A 25,730-nucleotide genomic window follows, 5' to 3' on the forward strand; every position below is an offset into this window, starting at 1 on the left:
AGAAACAAGTCTACACACATCACTCATTTTTTCCGTTAATAGTTGATCAGCGTACATTTACGTTAACTCTTTGGTGGCCAAGCCCGAGCGTAACTCGGCCGACAGCGCTGTATTGAGAAGACAACTCCCGAGTATACCTGGGTCTGCGATTTTCCCCTCATGCCGGCCGCCTGTCACTCGAAAGCTGGACTCACTTCATATGAGAATATCAACTCGCTACTTGTCCCTTGAAACGTGCTGCCTTCTGTTATCAATTTTCGGAATTACGTAGAAACAGTAGCGATCGTAAGAATTATTGCAACAGAGTCAATGTGTGCGTTTAAAAATTGCTCTGAGCACTATGGGACTTAACATCTGACGTCATCAGTCCCCTAGAACTTAGAACTACTTAAACCTAACTAACCTAAGGACATCACACACATCCATGCCCGAGGCAGGATTCGAACCTGCGACCGTAGCAGTCGCGCGGTTCCGGACTGAAGCGCTTAGAACCGCTCGGACACCGCGGCCGGCGTGTATAGTTCCACTCAAAAAAGTACAGATTTAAAAATGTATAAAAATCGAAGCAGGTGACATTACCCGACAGCTGTAAACGTTAAAAATTACTTACGTCCGTCAGAAAATTCCTGTCATTGTCCGCTACAACTTAGTGATAATCAAACCCGACAACAAATCTACATATTTATTTGTTCTAGATTCTAGATATACAGGGCTATTAAAAAAAGAATGAACAGATTTCAAACGTTTATTGCCTCCAAACTACAAGAGATAGAATCATAACTGCAACGTTCCTGGAAAGAGAAAATTTCATATTTTTATGCATTCAGTGTGAGTAACATTTGTTGCACGACAAATGCTAAAACGGTGTGTCTTTTCCTGCCACATAACAGGCAGTTGGTCTCTCCTTATCGCATTCACAACTTCAACATTGCGATGTCGTAGACCTTCAAGAGTGTCAGGTATAGGGAGGATAAATCCAAAGATAAAAGCCACAAGGTGTGAGGTCTGGAGACGTGGCAAGCCACCGACGATGTTCATCTCCTGCACCGTTGCGGTCGCGCGGTTCAGGACTGTAGCGCCTAGAACCGCTCGGCCACTCCGGCCGGCTGAGCGTTTAGATTTTGCATATTTGTCGTAATTATGCTACAAATATGTTGTGTACAAACACTCCTGGAAATTGAAATAAGAACACCGTGAATTCATTGTCCCAGGAAGGGGAAACTTTATTGACACATTCCAGATACATCACATGATCACACTGACAGAACCACAGGCACATAGACACAGGCAACAGAGCATGCACAATGTCGGCACTAGTACAGTGTATATCCACCTTTCGCAGCAATGCAGGCTGCTATTCTCCCATGGAGACGATCGTAGAGATGCTGGATGTAGTCCTGTGGAACGGCTTGCCATGCCATTTCCACCTGGCGCCTCAGTTGGACCAGCGTTCGTGCTGGACGTGCAGACCGCGTGAGACGACGCTTCATCCAGTCCCAAACATGCTCAATGGGGGACAGATCCGGAGATCTTGCTGGCCAGGGTAGTTGACTTACACCTTCTAGAGCACGTTGGGTGGCACGGGATACATGCGGACGTGCATTGTCCTGTTGGAACAGCAAGTTCCCTTGCCGGTCTAGGAATGGTAGAACGATGGGTTCGATGACGGTTTGGATGTACCGTGCACTATTCAGTGTCCCCTCGACGATCACCAGTGGTGTACGGCCAGTGTAGGAGATCGCTCCCCACACCATGATGCCGGGTGTTGGCCCTGTGTGCCTCGGTCGTATGCAGTCCTGATTGTGGCGCTCACCTGCACGGCGCCAAACACGCATACGACCATCATTGGCACCAAGGCAGAAGCGACTCTCATCGCTGAAGACGACACGTCTCCATTCGTCCCTCCATTCACGCCTGTCGCGACACCACTGGAGGCGGGCTGCACGATGTTGGGGCGTGAGCGGAAGACGGCCTAACGGTGTGCGGGACCGTAGCCCAGCTTCATGGAGACGGTTGCGAATGGTCCTCGCCGATACCCCAGGAGCAACAGTGTCCCTAATTTGCTGGGAAGTGGCGGTGCGGTCCCCTACGCCACTGCGTAGGATCCTACGGTCTTGGCGTGCATCCGTGCGTCGCTGCGTTCCGGTCCCAGGTCGACGGGCACGTGCACCTTCCGCCGACCACTGGCGACAACATCGATGTACTGTGGAGACCTCACGCCCCACGTGTTGAGCAATTCGGTGGTACGTCCACCCGGCCTCCCGCATGCCCACTATACACCCTCGCTCAAAGTCCGTCAACTGCACATACGGTTCACGTCCACGCTGTCGCGGCATGCTACCAGTGTTAAAGACTGCGATGGAGCTCCGTATGCCACGGCAAACTGGCTGACACTGACGGCGGCGGTGCACAAGTGCTGCGCAGCTAGCGCCATTCGACGGCCAACACCGCGGTTCCTGGTGTGTCCGCTGTGCCGTGCGTGTGATCATTGCTTGTACAGCCCTCTCGCAGTGTCCGGAGCAAGTATGGTGGGTCTGACACACCGGTGTCAATGTGTTCTTTTTTCCTTTTCTAGGAGTGTAGTTCCGCGTAGTCAGCGCGTACACAACTTTCCCAATAGAGCGTGACCCGCTGAGCACAACAGCGCAGGCGCAGCGCTCGTCTGTCTCCGCACTACGAGATGGCGCTGTCTTAGAGACGGACCAAATTCTGCTTCCGCCGATCCGCATATTAATATGTAACGCAGCCAATGAGACTGCTGCTAACGTAGAACCTTTTCTCCTCGCGGATCACACTCGCTCAGTGATACGTGAACGCTTGAGATATTGTAACGAGTGTACAGACCTCCAATTAATCAGTCTGCATTAGTCTGCATTAGTCTGCATTCGTTTGTACCAGTCTATAGTCAAGTTTCAGTCTGCGCCTAATAAGATTACCATATTCCTGTACATAGACATGAAGAGAAATGTATAGACACTTTGTCAAGTATCAGAGATATGTGAGAATAAGATTAACGTACCAAGACCAAAGGAACTTCAGATTGTCGATTGTAAATAGCGTCCAGATCCAGGTTAAGTTATTTTTATGCTTTTTATTATTTTAATAAATGTGTGTGAAAATTAATCAAGTTCTGTTTAAAGTTGGTCACCGTCAATCTGCTACTCTAAGCGTGCAAGTGGCATTTCTATCGTCTGACCTAACGGCGGAAGATAAACACACCACGATAAGACCACGAGACATATTGCTGACACTCGCCTACTTCGTTAGAGCGACAAGTCAAATAATCTGATGGTGTGTGTACCCAAGGTCTTACAGTACGCACACCACAAAATATGTCACGTTTACTGAGTGAAGAAGAAATTTTGAAATCTCGAGAAGAAGAAGTCAGTGATTCTGTATCGGAGAGAAATATCTGAGTGGGAGAAGTCTGGTGGGGATTCATTTTCAGGTAAGCTTCAGTGTGCTGTGAGTATTCGTCGCCAGTTTTCTTGCTACATATACTGCTGCTGTTGAAACTCATGATGAACATTGGTTTCCATCATTTGTTTAGAGAAGCCAAGACAATTTCTTTGAAAAAAACAAAAAAAAGGGGAAAGAAACAAAATGATATTTCTCTGACTGAAACACTCCTCTTTTCAAATCAGAATAACAGGTAAAACTTCCCCACACAAAAGCCAATTACATGTGAAATTGCTCAATAACTCATCTCGCACTTCTTTTTTTTGGTTAAGAATATTTTATGTAACGCATCAAAGAAAAAAAAATAAACAGGAAAAATAAACCTTGAAACTCGGTCTTCTTTAGAGTGTATTAGCCTTCGAGATGTAAACAAACACAACGGCTTGGTTCAAATGGCCCTGAGCGCTATGGGACTCAACTTCTGAGGTCATTAGCCCCCTAGAACTTAGAACTAGTTAAACCTAACTAACCTAAGGACATCACACACATCCATGCCCGAGGCAGGATTCGAACCTGCGACCGTAGCGGTCTCGAGGTTCCAGACTGCAGCGCCTAGAACCGCACGGCCACTTCGGCCGGCCAAACACAACGGCGCTAGCAAGATTTTAGCTATAGGTATATGTGGCTGGTTTGTTGCGCCCGACAATTTTCTAACTGGCTGCACCAGTACTTCACAGAATTATCCATTCACTGTCTCAAAAACAGTAAAAGTCTTTGGTGTAATCTTGGATGAACATCTACATTGAGAAGCAGAAACTGTTGCAGCATACGGGAAAACTCCTGCCTATAAGCAATTTAAAAATGTTGAAAAATATTTTCACCTCAAACTAAACAGGAACTAGTACAGCCTTTAGTCCTGGCAAACCATTTACTCCTGCGATGTGGTTCAACAAACCAGAACAATGAAAACTTCAGACGTGTCGAGCTAGCTATGAACGCTTGCGTAAGAAATATGGGCAATTTTCGGTTGTTTGACGACATGAGTTGTTCCAATATTCGATCGGATACGCGGCGTGATTTCCACAAGTTCAGTTCACTTCGTCGGCTTCTTAGCCACTGCCATCCTGAAGACCTCTCTTCACATATCAGATACCTGTCATTATTCCAAATCTGCAATACCGATTCGGATATGCCCAGCATCGGGACTGTATCTTTGTATAACACTAAGATATAGTAACTAAATCTTTCTCCTCTGCCGCGAGAGGTAGCCGCGAGGTCTCGGGCGCCTTGTCACGGTTCGCGCGTCTCCCCTCGTCGGACGTTCCTACATCGGGCATGGGCGTCTGTGTTGTCCTTAGCGTAAGTTAGTTTAAGTTAGATTAAGTAGTGTGCAAGCCTAGGGACCGATGACCTCGGCAGTTTGGCCCCTTAAGAACATACCACAAATTCCAGTTTCTTTCTCTTGTCTTTCTCAATTTCGACAGTACAACTGTGAAACATCTACCCCAAAGCCACTCCGCTTCCAAGAGGGGATCAGAGCTTCACCACTTATCTTCAGTATAGCTTCCCCCTCGGCATTCCCCAGCTGTTTTCTTACTGTCCAAGAAGAAACCAGCATCTCTGCCACACTGTACACTATCCATGCTCTTCTCATTATCATTTCTCGCTCTTCTTCGAACCAGCCAACTTCTTATCCATACTCGTTCATTTTGTACTATATCATATACGTCTGTTAGATGCCACTCTTCACATTCGCCGATAACATAGTCAAGGGATTGCTTGATATTAGTAAAACTGAATTTCCTCAGTCTCCATATATTTATTATTATAATACCCTAACGACTCAGTCGGGCTTCGCACGTGTAGCATTAAGTGTCTACGGCCGGACGACTTGTTTACGGTCCACTGCGTAGAATTGTGGACACGGTTCAGAAAACAACGTTAAGTACTGAATATCATCACTTTCATATAACTTACGAAATTTAAGCAGTACAGGAAAGTTGTCTCGAGACATGAATGTTATGTGTTCGATATTGAATACACGTCTGGATTGACACTGATGGGAATACAACGTGACATAAGTAGTATGTTTACACAAGCGTAAATATTGTATGAGAATCATGGGTGTATATGCGTGTAAGTGATTCAGGTCGTATGGGACTCTGGCTGAGGTCGCACAGATAAAAGAAAAAATAAGAAAAAAGTTACATGACGTACATGTATGTTTAGCTTTGTTACAGCGCACTCTTCTTGGGAAACTTGAAACGCACTCTAATGCATTGTTGACACTTATTGCATCAGTTCTTTATCGTTGTCTTTTTACGGCAGACTTCTTCGCCGTTCCACACAAAGATTCGTGTCTAAATCTAGATTTGATTCAAGAAAACAGAAACTAGAAAGTTGAGTCATCGCCTGAATTGCTGGAAGAACTTATGGAATGTAAACGAAACGAAGTTGCTGAAGTATTTTTCGAAAAACATTTTACTCGTAGCAGAAAAACTAAAACACCACGTGCAAATGCGTGTTTTTTCGCTCTTAAACTGTTCTCAAACGTTATTTTTTTGTTTTCCGGCATTCCTTAGTTGCTTCAAAACTCATGGAGGTGTGTTCCGTCTGTGCAACAAAATGAAAGGCATTTTGTTTCTTGCTATACGCGTTTCGCTTCTTTTATTTGTGAAGCATCCTCAGTGGTCCATAATACGTGCTTCTTTTTACACATATTGAGAGGCACCCACATGCCTTGCTCATACTGTGGCATCAAGCAGTCAGGCCTGCAAAATGAGTGGTGTGCCAAGCGAGTGGATTCATTCTTATTTATCGAGTAACGTGAACTCTCGCAGTCACAAGTAAGTTGCAAATTATCCTCCTATGTGAATAATACGCAACGGAAACGCACATCTGACTATCAGTAATTTACAGAACTCTGACTGTTCACTACGCACTGGCAATACCACATTTTCTTTTTGTCTTTTATTTAACGGCTTTTATCAACACGTGGCCGTCGCACTCAATATGAGTGGCGCACACATTATAAATTCTGGATATCATGACAACATACAATTCGAAGGAAAAGGCCACCAATCTTTTTCTTTTCACTATCTTATTTATTCCGATAAATTCTATAACCTAAACACACAAATTCTATAACCTACAACAACAGCACATGAGAAATTCCGCCCAGTGGGTATGGTTTTACATTGGTGATTCTCTATCCTATGGTCTCGTAATTATTTAACGCTACAGTGCACTTTCTGGATAGGATGGCGGATCTTTTATTATTTCTCACACTTCGACTCTCACAATCATCATCACGAAACTTTCCTCCAGACCGAGCGGTACAAAAGGAACATGCATATCCACTACCTCTGAAACTACCTTGCTACTTTCCAATGCAAAACACACATACTTAAATTACATGACGTACACCACACTACAACATGAAATACTACACAGGGATTAGTCACAACGTTATCACTTTCAGCTTTCCCACTTCAATTAATATTTATCCCAGTTTCACACGACACTGCCCCACTTCGTAATTCTACTTTCCTACTATGAACTCTGGAGATATATGCACGTCTTCCTGTGCAATGCAAGCCAAGTGGCGTTGCTGGATAGACGGCCGACTCACCTTGCTTCTCTCTCAGAGTTTGAATCAAGCGTCACACGGAAACATATCTCGCAAAGTAATATTAAGAACATATTCATCACACACACGAGTCCTCAACTGATACCATGGACGAGTACTTCTCTTTATCCTTTGTCTCATACACAGATTGAGACTCACACAGTACTCACCACGTGGAAGTACTCGCCTCTAATTTCAAGTCCTGCACACGCTATTTCTTAAATATTTCAACTTATAGTACACACGCTAGTAATTCAGCTTAACTTAAGCACACGGAAGTATTTCAACTTATTGCTACACGTGGATTCATTGTGACCGTTGGTCACTTCCGAAGTTTACTACAATCCCCTTAATATTACCTGCCTGACATTTAAATTCTCCCCACAAAAGTTCCTGAGCTAGAGAAATTATTATTTCAAACTACTCTTAAATATTCCACATGCATACCATGTCTCCACTCTTTTGTCTTTACGGAGCACACCTAAGACAGGTCTTAACAGCACAAGATCCAGCGCCAGAGTGCTGAAACATGGCCGTTCTTCAGGTTCTCTCGCACCTCTGTCGAAGTGGGGGAGCACCTTGCTACCGTATTTGGTCAGCCACATTTCAGACACTCAAAGCTCAGGTAAATTTCATCTCTTTGGTCCCACCAAGGGTGGTCAAAGGATCGTCTCAAAGATGATCATCTATTCACATTCACTATCTGCAGTTAGCAGACGACCATACATTCATTCATTTCTCAGATCTCACCAAACTGGATGTAGGGATTTATTTTGTGGGAGTGCACATGTGTTCAATTAAATAAATAAATTGTCATTCTTTCCCACACTGGTATCCGGCTTCACTGTATTAATTGAAATTGAGTTATTATTAGAAAAATTATGTTGTTCTGACAAGAATAACGAAGAAAGTTGTACCTATTTTCAATGTTGGGCGGGTCTGTACCCTTTCACCACCGGCTACCCATGCAGAAAAAAATGGCACGGTACTATCCTTGCAATGCGAGGGTAGTTCCGAACATTTTTTTAAGAAAACTGTATTAGAACAAACGTAGCAAGTCATCAAAATAACCAGGAGGAGACCTTAGCCCCTGGTGACCTCAAATAAACGACCAAATGCTGTTACTTTACCAAATTATTGACACAGTTGTTGCATTATTGTACTCTCCACAATCCAGAGTAACGTACACATACAAATTTACAACAATCCAAATGACAAATAAAACATTACATCATACAAATAAAAAATAATGGTGAGATAAAAATTTGCTTAGTTACCGGGATCTCCGTTATTTTTAGGAGTAATCCAAACTTCAATAATTTTAAAACAAATAAGAAAAATACTAATTGTACTCATGAAATTTTAAATAGCTCACCGTCCAAACACAGAACAAGTAATCCGACATTCATAAATTGCGTTGTAATAATCTTTTACACGGCAATGTCTAAATACAAAACAGAATCAACAAAAGAAAAAACTTGCGTACACTAGTTACATGTAGAATATCAGGCTCCATACCATTACTCTAAAATATACATCAAACCTACAGATAAATAAAACTGAGAAGAAAAACGATGATATATACCACAAGTTACATACTGGTTACATAATATAGTTCATTTAAGACATCATGTCATACCTCATTAACTATCATCACTTAAGCAATTGCCACCACTACTCGACTGTGAGTTTAAGCTTATCCTTGTCCACCAGTACAAATACCTGCTGCTGAGCTAGTCAGTCCATCAACTTTGATCAATACACGCAGTAAGTAGTTTAGCAATAAGTGCTTGAATCCACCAGTAACTCTCGTATCTTACTCTACTGCTTATTTCTCTGTTGTCACACATTTAGACGACAAGAACTTGCATTTCGACTAGCCTTCGTTAAACTTTAATGTGAAATACCACCACTGTGATAATACAAATAAGTGGCTTCTGTCAACAAACCAACAAGATCATTACTGTCCATGACATCAAAATGCATCAGTTAATTCCGATATTTGTTGTGCAATGCAAACTTTTGTCCCCTGTGACAACCTTACTGAGCAATGCAACAAGAGCTATTATGTTAGAGTTATGCCACTGGCTAATAATTAAAGCATCATTGTACCAAATATTCTAATAAACATGCTACGTGAAATTGATAACCCAGAACAAACAAAAAAACACTAACTATTCTAAACACAAATGTTAATGAAATACAATTACACTTGCTGTCCCTTGAGGAATGAAACGTATAAAAAAAATTTACACAATTACAAATACATTATTCCCTATCTTGCGAGTCACATGGAAACATTTCATTCTGTGATTTTCTTGGGGTCAAAAGGATGCTGATAGTTTACCTAGAAACACTGTCTCGGTGTCAAAGCTCTCCCATGGTTACCCGGACGAAAGTCTTTAGGTCACTCAAATCGGCATTTTGAACACGCACTGAACGGTAAACTGTATCTCACATTAAACACGAATGTCATAGTCACTCTCAGAGTACCATCCACACGAATCTGGTCGTCCAGAAATGGCCCTACAACTACTATTACCCACGGTTTTGTCCTTTCAGTTCATGGTGTAATTAAAAGACGTAAGTTCCAACAAACAGCACTTATTCCTACACCAATTAAAGAAATGTCCCCTACTATAAATGCAAATGACCCACTTTAGTTTCTTGCATTCATACAATAATTAGTCACCAAACGACAACTGTCCTCTTTAAGTATACCAAGCATCCCACATGCAGTTCACAAAGCACACTTAACAAGTCACTTCCAAAAGTTTATGGATCCCACCGTTCAGTGGTCAAGACAAAACAAAACGATCTTCCTGTCTGATAAAGACAAAATCTTTTCCACCACTCACAACATGGAAACACCAGCCCTTCACTTTCCACCTTATGGAGACATACGAGCACTCATCTTGTTTCACAGCTTCACAGTCCAGTACTAGTTAATTGTTGCTGGTAAAAAATGCCCACCGGACTCTGTCACGCGTCGTTCATTCTGCCCGTTCATTCTGACGTGGCGCCGCCGCGCGTGCAGTTGAGCAGAAGAAACCACCCGCTGTTGCCTCCACGGGATACTTTTCCCAGTCGTAAGGGTGGCGGAACTTATGAATGGCCAGTGGTACGTGCGTGTCGCCCCAGGCCGTTGACCTGCTGTAGCGGGCGCGTGGAGTGTACCCCGACCGGCAGTGGAGTGGGGAGTGCCACGGCTCTGTCGCCTCTCCCCTGGCTTACGTGGTATGGGCGCGTTCTGTGTAGCCCCTCAGCGCTACGACACCCAATCAGTCAGACCCCTCCGTGCATCTCACAACATTACAGACAAAAGGATATTCTTACATTATTTAAATACTTATTGATTACATGTATGATCTATTAGATACATTGGTAATAAAAGAATCTTTGTTCTAAAAAACATAAAATTATACACCCTAGTTTTCTACACATACAACATCAACATTTATCCCTTTTTATATACAGCCCATACTTATGCTACTGATTGTACCTGTTGTTCCTCATACAAAACATGAAAGTGTTAAAAAAAAAGGAATAAGAAACAATCTATACAGCTCATAATTACAATATCAAATAGTAGACTACTTTAACATCCTATCACAGTGAAAATATTAGAAACTGTTGATCCTAAAACTACAATATACAATGAACCTTTGTGCTTGTGACAGACTGAAATTAATACCCCTTGAAAGTGTTCTAACAAAAAAATAAGAAATAATCTACACAGCTCACAATTACCTACCACATGTTATTAAATAGTAAACAACTTTAACATCCTAACACAATAAACATTTTAGAAACTGATGACACTAAATCTACAACATACAATGCACCTTTGTGCATGTGACAGACTGAAATTAGTATCTCTTTATATATTTTACCTTTTTATTATATATAACAACATTTCTAGGACATGTATGAATCATCCACATGATGCCAGATCCTGACCTGCCATCGAGGTTCATCCAAATCAAACAATAAAGCACAATAATGTTTTAGTTATGGATCAGTAGCATCCCCTTTACAGGAGTGTGCGCATTGATCACACTACTCTACGACTCTCACTCACCAGACATCACATTTTCCTTCTCATTCAATCCATTAATACAGTAACAGAATAGGTCTAGAAGTCAGCTAACCTTAACACCACCACACTCACGACAACATACCATACCTTTCCTCCCTTATACTCAACCACATAACACATGAAGCTGTTTCGGAGATAGCATTCCAGTCTCCGAATTCGTCCTTTCACTCTGGCACCTCTCTCCATCGGCTTACCTCCGCGTTCACTTTACCGACTATTCATCCTGCTAAATATCACTTTAGAATTGCGACATTTCATCTAAGAACAAAAAATACACAAATTATTCATCCTGAAAACTAACTGTACACATTATTGGTACCGTTTTGAATAGTTATACTGGCACCAGGCTTCAACAACAACAACAAAAATTACTTCTTTTTTCATGTTGCAAATGTTATGGTAAGAATTAGATTTACACTTATATTACATCTTACGTCAGTATTCCACAACTTTCACCATCTGAATCTCATACTCCCTTTATGTCCTTTCACGTTGTGCAGTTGTCCTCCTCTCTTCATTCGTATTTCGGCTCTCCGTGCGTCCATTACTCCATCATTTCCTGCTCTTCCTTCGCCATTGGCATCAATCTCGATTGCAGCATACACAGGCCTCTCTGTAACATACATCTAAGACATCTCCACATTATTAATTCTACTCACCTTTATTCACCACTGTTTCATCACGTCGAATCTCTCTTTATTAATCACACTGCTTCACGTCGCTTCGCTCCTTAAATATTGTGGTGGACTGACAAGGCAGCCAGTCCACAGAGACGGGTAGCCGAAAGGGCACACGTACACACACGCCGACTGGCGCGAAGTCTGGAACAGGATACGTGATGAATGTGATAAAGAAAAGAACGTAGCTACTAGAACACTTAACTTTTATATTGTCCTTTGGTATACAGCATTCTGGATGATACAAGTGAGACTCTATCTTGAGGTACATGCAACGTTACAAATGGTTAATGGCGCCTTGCTAGGTCGTAGCCATTAACTTAGCTGAAGGCTATTCTAACTGTCTCTCGGCAAATGAAAGAAAGGCTTCGTCAGTGTAGTCGCTAGCAACTTCGTCGTACAACTGGGGCGAGTGCTAGTACGTCTCTCGAGACCTGCCTTGTGGTGGCGCTCGGTCTGCGATCCTGACAGTGGCGACACGCGGGTCCGACATGTACTAATGGACCGCGGCCGATTTAAGCTACCACCTAGCAAGTGTGGTGTCTGGCGGTGACACCACAAATATCACCTTTATCAACTACTGTTTATTACGTCACTTCCCTCATTATCTACCATCTTTATCCACTCATTACTCATCACGTCGTTTCTGCTTGATCCTTATTCATATGACAAAAAATACGTACATACACCACTCTGTCAACTCCTGTTCATGACTCATTCGACCAGTCTATTCCGTCATACTTCCTGACATCCCGCCTGAAAATTCTTATGTTCGATTTGACCCTGCACAACGTTACACACCACAAATAAATACACTGACTATCTACCATAAATTGCCTACTTTCGATCTATCCTTAACTTTTCCATAATTTGATGTTAGAAATGTGATGAAGCCCACGCGATTGTTTTCCCTTGATCGTCTCAATCAGTACAGCATTTTCCTGGACAATTCGCCTCACTCTGAATGGTCCACTATACACAGCAAAGAATTTGCCAGTTAGGAATCTGTGCTTACATGAAAATTAAATGTGTGCAGAGAATATACAAGCTGGGAGAAATGGGCAGCCCAAGTGTTAGAAACTTAGGTGCTAGTGGTCTCTTTCCCTGACACCAGATTCCGAACAACCATACGCAGCACCTCATTATAACTATCACTATGACAATGACATACTATAGATCAGATGGCATCTAATTTAATAACTTCGATCACAATGTTGACTTTTTACATTACGTGTTAAGTACCTGCCATAGTCAAATCGCACTAATTAAACTGGACTCATTGGCACTATTACATAACATCTTTTAGCAACTGGTTTGATTTGAGGAAACAGTCCTTTTACTTTTGTGTTCGAAATAAAAATTTGCAAATTTTGCTCTGAGAGACCAGCCTAACAGATGCCATTACTGGTGTTTTATTCTGTGATCAGAAGCATGGTATTTGCACTCCTACATATCAGTAGAGTATGTCTGCCACATAGACAATTTTCAGTGCCAGCGGCAAGATGCTAAGGGCTGATATGTTGGATTAGTTTCTCCTATCCATCAATCCATTATGACAAGAATGAAATGCCAGGATTCCATGCTCTCCTGTCATTCTGATAGTTTCTGCTGTTCCTATCCCCGACATTGTCTGACCTATGAGCCGTGTCTCCGTTTACAATGTTGCGCTCATTACCAAGCTCCTGTAACAAGTGCTGAAATGACGAAGAATCGTCTAAGCCTCTGCCTGCTATCACTATATCTCTGCGCAATTTCACTGGCAACTTCGTTATACAGATCCTAAAGAGCTCCCCAGGTTCGTATGGCACATCCAAATACCTATTTCGTCTCAGCATTTCCTGATAGCACGCCACAGGATCTCTTATACCACCTTCTTTACAATTTGGCATCATCAATATGCTTTGATTAACCTGGTCCTGCTTACTTTTCGACCAGAATTCATTGAAAAACTTGTCACAAAATATCTTGTAGCTACTACAGTCTTTAATAGCTTCCTGCATTTTCGCTCTAGCCTCGTCCCTCAAATGGTTACACACAAACTTCATTTTGAGGAGTGGTCCCCACGATGAAGGTAATGAATCTTGAAATTGAGACAGCCACAGGCATGGATGTTGGTAATTATCAGGATCCGGAAAACAAGAGTAGGTTTGTACCGACACGAAGTGCCTCCTACATTCTTCTTCCGAATTTATGTTTTCCGACCTTGGACTATACCCAGTTGGGTTTGCTACCTGGTTTATCCTACACAACCGTTCTTCTAACACTCTGAGTTCGTCTTCCTCTTTCTGCCTATTTTCGTTTTTTGAATTTATCACACTCTCCCTCTGCAATCTACCTAGTGGTGTTTCACCTTTGCTTCTGCACGCTAATTGCAACTGTGCTAGTTCTTCCCTATGTTTCCTAGTTGTTTCTAATTGTGCCTCTTTAAACTGTAATAGTGATTGTATCTCCTCCTGGTCAGCATAAACCTCTCGCTGCGTACTGTCAGGGCCTGTTTCGCCTCTTATACTGATCTTTCCTACATCTGCGCTAATCGTATTCATTCTGACCACTACCTCCGCAACTTCATCCCTGTGTTTATTTAGCGCCACTTCCTGCCGGGTGACTTGAGCTTCCACGCTGTCTAATGCCCCTTGTTTATCTGCAAATAAGTCCTCCACTACCTCTTTGATTCGCTCATCTGGCAACACGTCCCTACGTTATGTAATATCACAATCTATTGCACTTATTTGTACCTCCAAATTATTGGCTTTTTCTTCCACAGCATCACATACTTGCTTCACCGCATCCAGATTCTTCTCCCCCTCATCTAACCGATTATTAACTGTGGACAGACGCTCATCGATAACTGTGTGTAGCTTCCTCATTGCCTCTTTATTTCCCCTAACCATTGCCTCCAATCTTTCCTTAGTCTCCCTATCTCTCTCCTTATTATCTGTATCCATCGCTTCTAATCTTTCCTTATTATCTCTATCTCTCTCCCTATTATCTCTATCCATCGCTTCCAATCTTTCCTTAGTCTCCCTATCCATCGTTTCCAATCTTTCCTTATTATCTCTATCTCTCTCCTTATTATCTCTATTCATCGCTTCCAATCTTTCCTTATTATCTCTATCCATCCTCTGTAAAAACTGCAGTAGCACATTGTCATTTGCTACTTTCGCTGCGCTCACCTCGTTTGTCTGAGAAACCGTAGCTTCGCCAAGGGTAGCTTCACTTTCACTGCATACCTGACCTAGTCCCGGCTCGCCCGCATCGTCGGGAAAAGCCCCCGATTGTGGACAAAGCTCGCCACTTAAAGGATCACCTAGCCGTGGTCCGCTGAACAATTTAGCCCCTTCCGAGTGTTTGCCGTTCTCGCTCATTAACCCAAGGTCGACACCTACTTCCTGCTGCACTGCTACGTTCAACCGAGAATCACTATTCTCCATGGTGACTACACTTTTCGACTGCGACCTAGTTACTACGGACATTACGCAAAAAAAATTATGCAACGATCTTCCAGCTTTGGGCGATATAGCAATTAATTACATAAAAAAATAAAAGATCCTCACCAATCCAGAAAGAAATTGCAAACAAAAAAAAATTTACTTCTTAGCGCTATCACAATATATTCCATTAAAAAAAATCTTCACAGCAAACCCTAACAGCAAAATATCCTGGCAGGGTCGAAATTATGAGAGGCACCTAAATGCCATACTCATACTGTGGCATCAAGCAGTTTGGGCTGCGAGATGAGTGGTCTGCCAAGCGAGTGGATTCATTCTTACTTATCGAGTAACGAGAACTCTCGTACTCACAATTAGGTTACAAATTATCCTCCTATGTGAATAATACGCAACGGAAACGCACATCTGACTATCAGTAATTAACAGAACTCTGACTGTTAACTACGCACTGGCAATATCACATTTTCTTTTTTTTATTTAACAGCTTTTATCAACACGTGGCCATCACACTGAATATGAGTGGCGCACACATTATAAATTCTGGATATCATGACAACATACAATTCGAAGGAAAAGGCCACCAATCTTTTTCTTTTCACTATCTTATTTATTCCGATAAATTCTATAACCTAAACACACAAATTCTACAACCTACAACAACAACACATGAGAAATTCTGCCCAGTGGGCATGGCTTTACATTTGTGATTCTCTATCCTATGGTCTCGTAATTATTTAACGCTACAGTGCACTTTCTGGATAGGATGGTGGATCTTTTATTATATCTCACACTTCGACTCTCACAATCATCATCACGAAACTTTCCTCCAGACCGAGCGATACAAAAGGAACATGCATACCCACTACCTCTGAAACTACCTTGCTACTTTCCCATGCAAACCACACATACTTAAATTACATGACATACACCACACTACAACATGAAATACTACACAGGGATTAGTCACAACATTATCACTTTCAGCTTTCCCACTTCAATTAATATTTATCCCAGTTTCACACGACACTGCCCCACTTCGTAATTCTACTTTCCTACTATGAACTCTGGAGATATATGCACGTCTTCCTGTGCAATACAAGCCAAGTGGCGTTGCTGGATAGATGGCTGACTCACCTTGTTTCTCTCTCACAGTGTTATAGTTTGAATCAAGCGTCACACGGAAACATATCTCGCAAAGTAATATTAAGAACATATTCATCACACACACGAGTCCTCAACTGATACCATGGACGAGAACTTCTCTTTATCCTTTGTCTCATACACAGATTGAGACTCACACAGTACTCACCACGTGGAAGTACTCGCCTCTAATATCAAGTCCTGCACACGCTATTTCTTAAATATTTCAACTTGTAGTACACACGCTAGTATTTCAGCTTAACTTAAGCACACGAAGTATTTCAACTTATTGTTACACATGGTTTCATTGTGACCGTTGGTCACTTCCGAAGATTACTACAATCCCATTAATATTACCTGCCAGACATTTAATTCTCCCCACAAAAGTTCCTGAGCTAGAGAAATTATTATTTCAAACTACTCTTAAATATTCCACATGCATACCATGTCTCCACTCTTTTGTCTTTACGGAGCACAACTAATACAGGTCTTAACAGTACAAGATCCAGCGGCAGAGTGCTGAAACATGGCCGTTCTTCAGGTTCTCTCGCACCTCTGTCGAAGTGGGGGAGCACCTTGCTACCGTATTGGTCAACCACATTTCAGGCGCTCAAAGCTCAGGTAAATTTCATCTCTTTGGTCCCAACAAAGGTGGCCAAAGGATCGTCTCAAAGATGATCATCTATTCACATTCACTATCTGCAGTTAGCAGACGACCATACATTCATTCATTTCACAGATCTCACCAAACTGGATGTAGGGATTTATTTTGTGGGAGTGCACATGTGTTCAATTAAATAAATAAATTGTCATTCTTTCCGACACTGGTATCCGGCTTCACTGTATTAATTGAAATTGAGTTATTATTAGAAAAAAATATGTTGTTCTGACAAGAATAACGAAGAATGTTGTACCTATTTTCAATGGCGGGCGTGTCCGTACCCTTTCAATATAATATAAGTATTACGTAGTAGTTACGATATGTTACAGTGTCACATTTTGTTCTGTTTTTCTCTTGTTTTTCAGATTAGAAACAACTTTTGTAGCACCAACTATCGTTATGTTAAATTATCGTTTGGTGTTACATAAGATTTCTAGTGCTGTTCGTCCACATGTGTGTTCGCAGAGAGGTGTTAATTCGGTCCCCATGCTCCAACTGGCCGATTTCCGGCGTTTCTTCACACACATTTATTACAGCACATCACTTGCACTTTTCATTTTGTGATCAACTTGTGTGTGCTTGCAGATTGTAGTGTTGCCAACTGCCGTTGTGTGCCTATTCTTCGTCTTTTTGCTTGTGTTGTCTGTGTGGTAAAGTATTTCTCATTTGTTGTGTGTGTGTGTTTGTGTGTGTGTGTATTTTATTACAGGCCACTTCACAAATAAAATAAGTGAAACGCATATAACAAAAAACAAACTGCCTTTCATTTAGCTGCATAGATGGAACACACCTCCCTCCGTGTATCCGTGTATGTTCTTAAACAACTGGAGGGAAACCATTGTTAAAAACTTTGTTTCAAATTGTAAGTCACACACCATAGGCTGATTGTTATTACCTAACTAAACTACAGTTGTCGGGTCATAACTCTGTGTTCTTTGATTTCTCTGTGAGATGGCTGATGGGCACTACAACATCTTCTTCTTTTGCTGACGACTTACCGCGCGGTTGCGCAGGGTCTGCACAGTTAGAATCGGATTTGGCAAGGTTAACGTTAAGGAGTGGCTGGATGCCCTTCCTGCCGCCATCATGTACCCCCCTGGGAAGGAATTAGTGTTCCCCAGCTGTCTGCATCTAGTGTAATCCACGGAATAGTGCAAACGTGTTCAGGTGTCTGCGAGTTGTGTAACTCAGGCGGAACATGGGGACCAGCCCAGTATTCACCTAGTAGGATGGGGAAAACCGCTTAAAAACCACATCCAGGCTGTCCGGCACATCAGCTGACGTCAGTAATCCTCCGGGCGGATTCGATCCGGGGCCTGCGCACCTACCCGAGTCCAGGAAGCAGCGCATTAGCACTCTCGGCTAACCTGGCGGGTATCGGCACTACAATGTATTAAACTGCACTTTATTACGAGAATGATAAAGAGATTTACTTAACTTTATGCAATAACTGCCACAGGAGTGCGTAGAATATTTACGACTATCTCTGAACAAAGATGCATCACTAGACGCACACAATTACAAACCCTTCGTTTGAAGTGCGATTTCAACATTTACAACAAACTTGAACAGCACTTGTGTTCTAACTAGACGAAGTTGACTGCTTCATTGGAGGTCACGAACGGGGGCAGATTGAGTTCATGCTCGGCTCTATAATGACCTTTTTTCAATGGCGCTGAAGTGCTGATAGGGTGTGTTCTTCTGGAGCAGCTCCCATTCTCCGTTACGGACTAGAGCAACACGTAGCTAATATCTGTGGTATCAGTAGGCGTTGCCGATTTAGTTGTGGCACCGCTATATTTGGACGATTTTGGCTGTTCTGGTCCGCAGCTCGTGGTCGTGCGGTAGCGTTCTCGCTTCCCACGCCTGGGTTCCCGGGTTTCATTCCCGGGGGGGTCAGGGATTTTCTCTGTCTCGTGATGTCCGTTCTAAGTTCTAGGGGACTGATGACCATAGATGTTAAGTCCCATAGTGCTCAGAGCCATTTGAACCATTTTTTTTCTTTTGGCTGTTGGTCATATTTATAATGATACTTCGACATCAAGTATCTCACTGCCCATTGTTCAAAGAATTTGCAGTTGGTTAACTGGGATTGCTGATCTGAGGGAAGCAGAAATTGGCCGATTGAAATAGTCGTCATATTTCAAAACGCGTGAAAGGTGTGAAAAGAAAAAAGAAAAAAAGTGACACATTATGCGAATGGGTAATTAGGGAAGGAGTGGGGAGAGATCATAAAGGAGGACGGACGTACGAGGACGCTCATTCCGTATCACCTGAAGATCATGTCATGTTACACTGCCGAAATATCGTGTCACGAAGACGACTGCACCTGGCTGGACACCCGAGAACATTCCGAGACAGAGTATCAGTGCAAAAATCACACTATACCCCATCGCGTCAACCAATGTTAGTCTGCTATTTATCAGTGTTTCAGACCATCACTTCTTTACAACTTTGAAAATCTATACAAAGTAATTCATACGACTTACAGATTCGTCAATGCAGTGGCAGTTTTGACACCATTCTGCAGTCAAGATTGATGCAAACCTTTTTAAGGTGGCAGATTGAATGAATGCAATTTCGCACCTTACATGAGAGATTGTATAAGTCGTAACAAGTAGATGAATATCACCCTGCATACTTTGGAGATAATGAGCAGATATGCCTATCAAAATGCAAAGTACGTAATGCAAAGCGATGACACTCAATTGCAACACACTATTGCACTGTTGCAGTTAACACACAGGGCCCAAATCCTGCATGCCAATCAGCAAAAGGTGAAAAACGCTGCTGGAAGGAAACGTTTTAGTTTGGGGGCACACACGAGCTGTGGGGCCACGGCCTGAGTACAACAGAACATGTTTAAAAAGGGGTTGGTGACCCGCAGCGAGAGGGACAGCAAACGCACTGGGCGATACGTCTAGGAGAGCAGGTAGTGTGCCAGTGCTGCTTGTGACAGAGAAGTTCTTTAGAAAACTGTGTTGGGGACTTTCCAGATGGATACAAACAGACCAGCAACGCAGTAGATCACATGAAATGCCCGTGGTACGCTCGTGACGTACGCGTGTAACTTTTAGGCGTCAGGAGCGGGCACAAAATGTCCTATTGGCTGAAATAAACTTCGAAGGAGTAGAAAGGGGCGATATTTCGACGCAGTTTACAGGTAGCCCCTTTGCGATTGGCAGAGGTAGTTTCCGCAAGATGAAAGGAACGCTCCCATTCGTTTGAAAAAGCTGTGACGTGAAGCAGTCGGGGGAACAGTTTGCTACCAAAGACACAAGACTGAAAACTTCGGGGACTCTCCTCTGAACCAATGTCAAGTGTAGAACAGGGTACATCACGCTCTGTATGTCACCAAAAGAGGAATTCTGTGTGAACACTGCGTTCACTTTGGCTGACATTCAATTAGAAAGTAACTGAAGAGGCGTTGAGCCCCAATAGCGGAGAAATGAAACAGTCACATAGTTAATTGTTCTTTCAAGAACTGAGAGGGCATTGAAGTATACACACTGCAGCATCCATGCATGTGTATATCGCCATATTTTCCAGAATAGGGATGAGTGTATGTTTTATCACCTAACGAGAAAGATAGGACAGTTTCAGATGATAAAACCAGTAAAGATTTTGATCAGCTCTTCGTAGGATTTTCAGAGGGCGAGAGCCGACCGCGGTGGCCGCGTGGTTCTGGGCGCTGCAGCCCGGAACCGCGCGACTGCTACGGTCGCAGGTTCGAATCCTGCCTCAGGCATGGATGTGTGTGATGTCCTTAGGTTAGTTAGGTTTAATTAGTTCTAAGTTCTAGGGGACTGATGACCTCAGATGTTACGTCCAATTGTGCTCAGATCATTTGAACCATTTGCGGGCGAGAGCAGCCATGCAGTCAACAGCACATTGCAGCTTGGAACGCCCCCTTAGAAATGTTATAAATGACTGTGCTTAAACTGACACACAATATTTTTAGCGCAACGCAGTGTGACTTTTAATAATCCCCACAAAAGAATGGCCCTGACTAACAATAACCTATACCTCTCATGAATCACTTACCTCACAAAAATCTTCGTTACTCAAACTACTGCAATACAGCGAGCGCCAATACTGCCAGCTAAATAAAAGATTCTAACTACGGAAGGCACTAACTACTGATAGGCATAGTTAGCAAATGAAAGACTTTGATAAAGAACAAACAATGTATTTACCTCAACAGTGTTCAAAAGTCATAATATACAGGGTGAGTCACCTAACGTTACCGCTGGATATATTTCGTAAACCACGTCAAATACTGACGAACCGATTCCACAGACCGAACGTGAGGAGAGGGGCTAGTGTAATTGTTTAATACAAACCATACAAAAATGCACGGAAGTATGTTTTTTAACACAAACCTACGTTTTTTAAATGGAACCACGTTAGTTTTGTTAGCACATCTGAACATACAAACAAATACGTAATGAGTGCCGTTCGTTGCATTGTAAAATGTTAATTAAATCCGGAGATATGGTAACCTAAAGTTGACGCTTGAGTAACACTCCTCCGCTGTTCGATTGTGTGTATCGGAGAGCACTGCAACATACATCGCGTTTCTACAGAATGATCTGCCAACGTTGCTCGAAAATGTCCCACTGGAAACGCGTCGATGTATGTGGTATCAGCATGATGGTGCACCTGCACATTCCGCAATTAACACTAGGCTGACCCTTGACAGGATGTTCGACGGGCGTTTCATAGGACGTGGAGGATGCATAAATTGGCCAGCCCGTTCTCCTTATCTTACACCTCTGGACTTCTTTCTGTGGGGTACGTTAAAGGAGAATGTGTACCGTGATGTGGCTACAACCCCAGAGGATATGAAACAACGTATTGTGGCAGCCTGCGGCGACATTACACCAGATGTACTGCGGCGTGTACGACATTCATTACGCCAGAGATTGCAATTGTGAGCAGCAAATAATGGCCACCACATTGAACATCTATTGACCTGACATGTCGGGACACACTCTATTCCACTCCGTAATGGAAAACGGAAAACACGTGTGTACGTGTACCTCACCCCTCATGGTAATGTACATGTGCGCCAGTGAAAAAGACCAATAAAAAGGTGTTACCATGTGGACGTAATGTGCTGTTACAGTCTCTTCTGTACCTAAGGACCATCACCGTTCCCTTTGGATCCCTACGTAATTCGGTGCTCTCCGATACACTCGATCGAACAGCGGAGGAGTGGTACTCAAGCGTCAACTTCAGGTTACAATATCTCCGAATGTAATTAACATTTTATAATGCAACAAACGGCACTGATTACGCATTTGTTTATATGTTCAGATGTGCTAACAAAACTAATGGGGTTCCATTTAAAAAAAACGTAGGTTTGTGTTAAAAAACATACTTCCGTGCATTTTTTTATGGTTTGTATTAACCAATTACATAGCCCCTCTCCTCACGCTCGGTCTGTGGAATCGGTTCGTCAGTATTTGATGTGGTTTACGAAATATATCCAGCAGTAACGTTAGGTGACTCACCCTGTATATCAGTTCATGACATCCAGTCTCACAAATTTACTGTCTCTGAAGGACACACGTCCAGATCACCCACTCTCAAAACTCCGCCATCTCTCTCCCCACATCCACCACTGCTGGCGGCTCACCTCCAACTGCGCAACGCTACGCGCTGTTAACAGCCAACTGCCCAACACTACATCCTAGTTGAGTATGCGGATAAGAGGGGCGTGTGGTCAGCACACCGCTCTCCCGGTCGTTATGATGGTATTCTTGACCGAAGCCGCTGCTATTCGGTAGAATAGCTCCTCAATTGGCATCATGAGGCTGTGTGCAACCCGAAAAATGGCAACAGATCATGGCGGCTTGGATGGTCACCCATCCAAATGCCGACCATGCCCTACAGCGCTTAACTTCGGTGATCTGAGGGGAACCGGTGTATTGGGGCTGTGCACGGCTCTTTTGAAAAGAATGTCTCAATTTTATCATACTATCGAGCAACGCACGACTGCGTTCGTGCCCCACACCTAATTCGCTGCAAATAGTAATCCGAAGCTGTTATCTAGCGGTCAAATAGTCTATGCACTGGCTAGAATTGCGACTTAATAAAATACACAGAAAAATAAAATGAAAAATAAACTAATAATTTAATAAAAAGGGGTTTGTTCTAACGTCTGTAATTGATGAAGTCGACAGAGAATTATGTTTTAATGGCTCTGAGCACTATGGGACTTAACATCTATGGTCATCAGTCCCCTAGAACTTAGAACTACTTAAACCTAACTAACCTAAGGACAGCACACAACACCCAGCCATCACGAGGCAGAGAAAATCCCTGACCCCGCCGGGAATCGAACCCGGGAACCCGGGCGTGGGAAGCGAGAACGCTACCGCGCGACCACGAGATGCGGGCAGAATTATGTTGAATAATGTTTATTCAAGAACGGACATCTCAAGTAGCGGAAAGTGGTCCTACGATATTCAGTTAAAGTACAGACAAAAAAATACCCTTATCAAATGCAGTGTAGTGACGTTGAGAGTGTTACGAGAATGTTAGTATAATCCCCAAAGTAAACATCAAAAACTCGCGACAACTAGGTACATATCGTGATCACAATAAGCGAATGATTGTCGAACTCAAAATAGTTGAAGATTCAACATGATGATTCAGAAAGTAACACAGGCGATACGATGTATAGTAACTCATACTCAGCCTGTTCTCAGTTCCGTAAATCAAGCGGCATTGAGACCTCTCGGTACATAAAGTCCCTTCAAAAGTTAGAATATTGTAGCGGCCGTTCACCGCCCAGAAGCAATCACCTATATGAACTGAATCGTGCACGTTACTCTAGACAAGCCTGCCTTCTTCTAGAATTCACTACAAAGTGACCAGAATTGCCCCTTTGAGAGCTTCACTCGGAAAGTCCCAATCTCCACTCAACTCCAGCAGTGTTCCGCCACCGTCCATCTCTCATTGGCTGAAGGCCGTCCTCACCAAGAACACCTCGTTCTCAAGCTCTACAGACATGATTTGATTTGCAAGACCACTTCTCAGACTAAATTACAACAATATTTCAGTAAAGGAATACTTTAGACATTTTGCCACACTCAGATAAGTTCAATCATTATAAACAAAGGTTTGTCCGTGAATGCACATGCCAGTATTCTTGTGCTAGTGCGCTCACGTTAAATGACTACAGATTATTGCTAAATATTATTTAAACAAATATTTTTGCCCTCTGAGAAGTACCTTTTGGTTCTTTTTTCAATTACGATGTCCGCTGACACATGCTATTCACCAGTTTCAAATTAGCACAATTTTTTTAATAGCACTTGCCGTCAACATTTACACAAAGTGACTGGCGGAATACTAAACTGTTCGGTACACAAATACACAAGTATGACAAAATATGAGGTGTTGATGATTTATTCATTCGGTGTGTAAATGTGGAGAATGGGATGTTCTTACAAAGATTTGTTTAATGAAAGCGATATAAAAGACATCGTAATTCAGTAAATAAACTAGATACAGATACGTAGCTTTCAGGGATGATAACTATAGTGCAACGCCATCATCTCAGACAGCGTTATTGTTGAAATCGCTTGAAGCGATTAGAAGATGTTAATTCAGAGGTTCATTGTGAACATATGTATTATCTGTAAGATGTTAACTTCTATTGTTTTAAAGATACTGATACAATGTTGATTCATTGGATGTGTCTCACTTTTTTGAGATAGCAAATGTATTCAGATTTTCATCAGTATTTGATGTGAGTTGTTGTCGAATCTCAAAAGGCTGTAACTTAACCATCTTTAAGGTTGTCTCACACTCCGGTGTTTCTTGGAGCATGTCCAGCATATAGGCTATGCGAATAACAGCCAACCAGATTTCCAGTTTAGGGATTTTCCCCACATCCGGTCCTTTGCTACGTATGTGTCTCGCCTGGAGCGGTTGAGGCGCCGCCCCCCCCCCCCCCCCCCTCTTCCACCACGGCCGCGTATTGCTATCGCCCCCTGGGCTGTGTAGTTTCTCAAACAGATTCACCACGCCTCCAAGTAGTTATCATACATATGCTTAACATTACACTCTGCCTCTTCCTCGTAGAAACTATTTTCCAGCTTCAGAAAGGGACCTACCTAATACCGTGAAACGTGGATTCCTAGCACAACATAAGCATCGCAGCAGTGTACATGCACGCCAGCCTTTCCCTCATTCCTAAATAGTGTCCCGTCTCCTTTCTCCATAGTCTCAATAGTAGTTCACCGTTTTTCTGTCGACAAAGGACACCCGTAATGGCTTTCAAAATCTACTTTCAATTTTACACGACAGCGTTATTGCAGTAGAGTCTGAAGGACCCAACCTTCAGTACTTAATCTCTGAATCCAATTGCTTCAATAGAGAAATACCTACTCCATGCGCTAGAAGTCGAAAATGTGGAAAATTTCAATGTCGGAAAGATCTCGTCTCCAGGAACTGGTATCTTCTCAACTCTTTGGGGTGTAACATAGCTCCACACGCAGTCACCTAGCTACCACATTCTGCAGTACAACTGCCGTGGATGCGCAATAAAGTGACAATCTAGAGACGAGAACTGCCTTTGTTCAGTCCCAGGCTGTAAAAAATCGGTTCTACATCTACATATGCAACATACTCCGCAAGACACCTGACTTTGTGGTGGAGGGTA

This window comes from Schistocerca nitens, chromosome 4 (assembly GCF_023898315.1).
Source record: "Schistocerca nitens isolate TAMUIC-IGC-003100 chromosome 4, iqSchNite1.1, whole genome shotgun sequence".
Taxonomy (NCBI): domain Eukaryota; kingdom Metazoa; phylum Arthropoda; class Insecta; order Orthoptera; family Acrididae; genus Schistocerca; species Schistocerca nitens.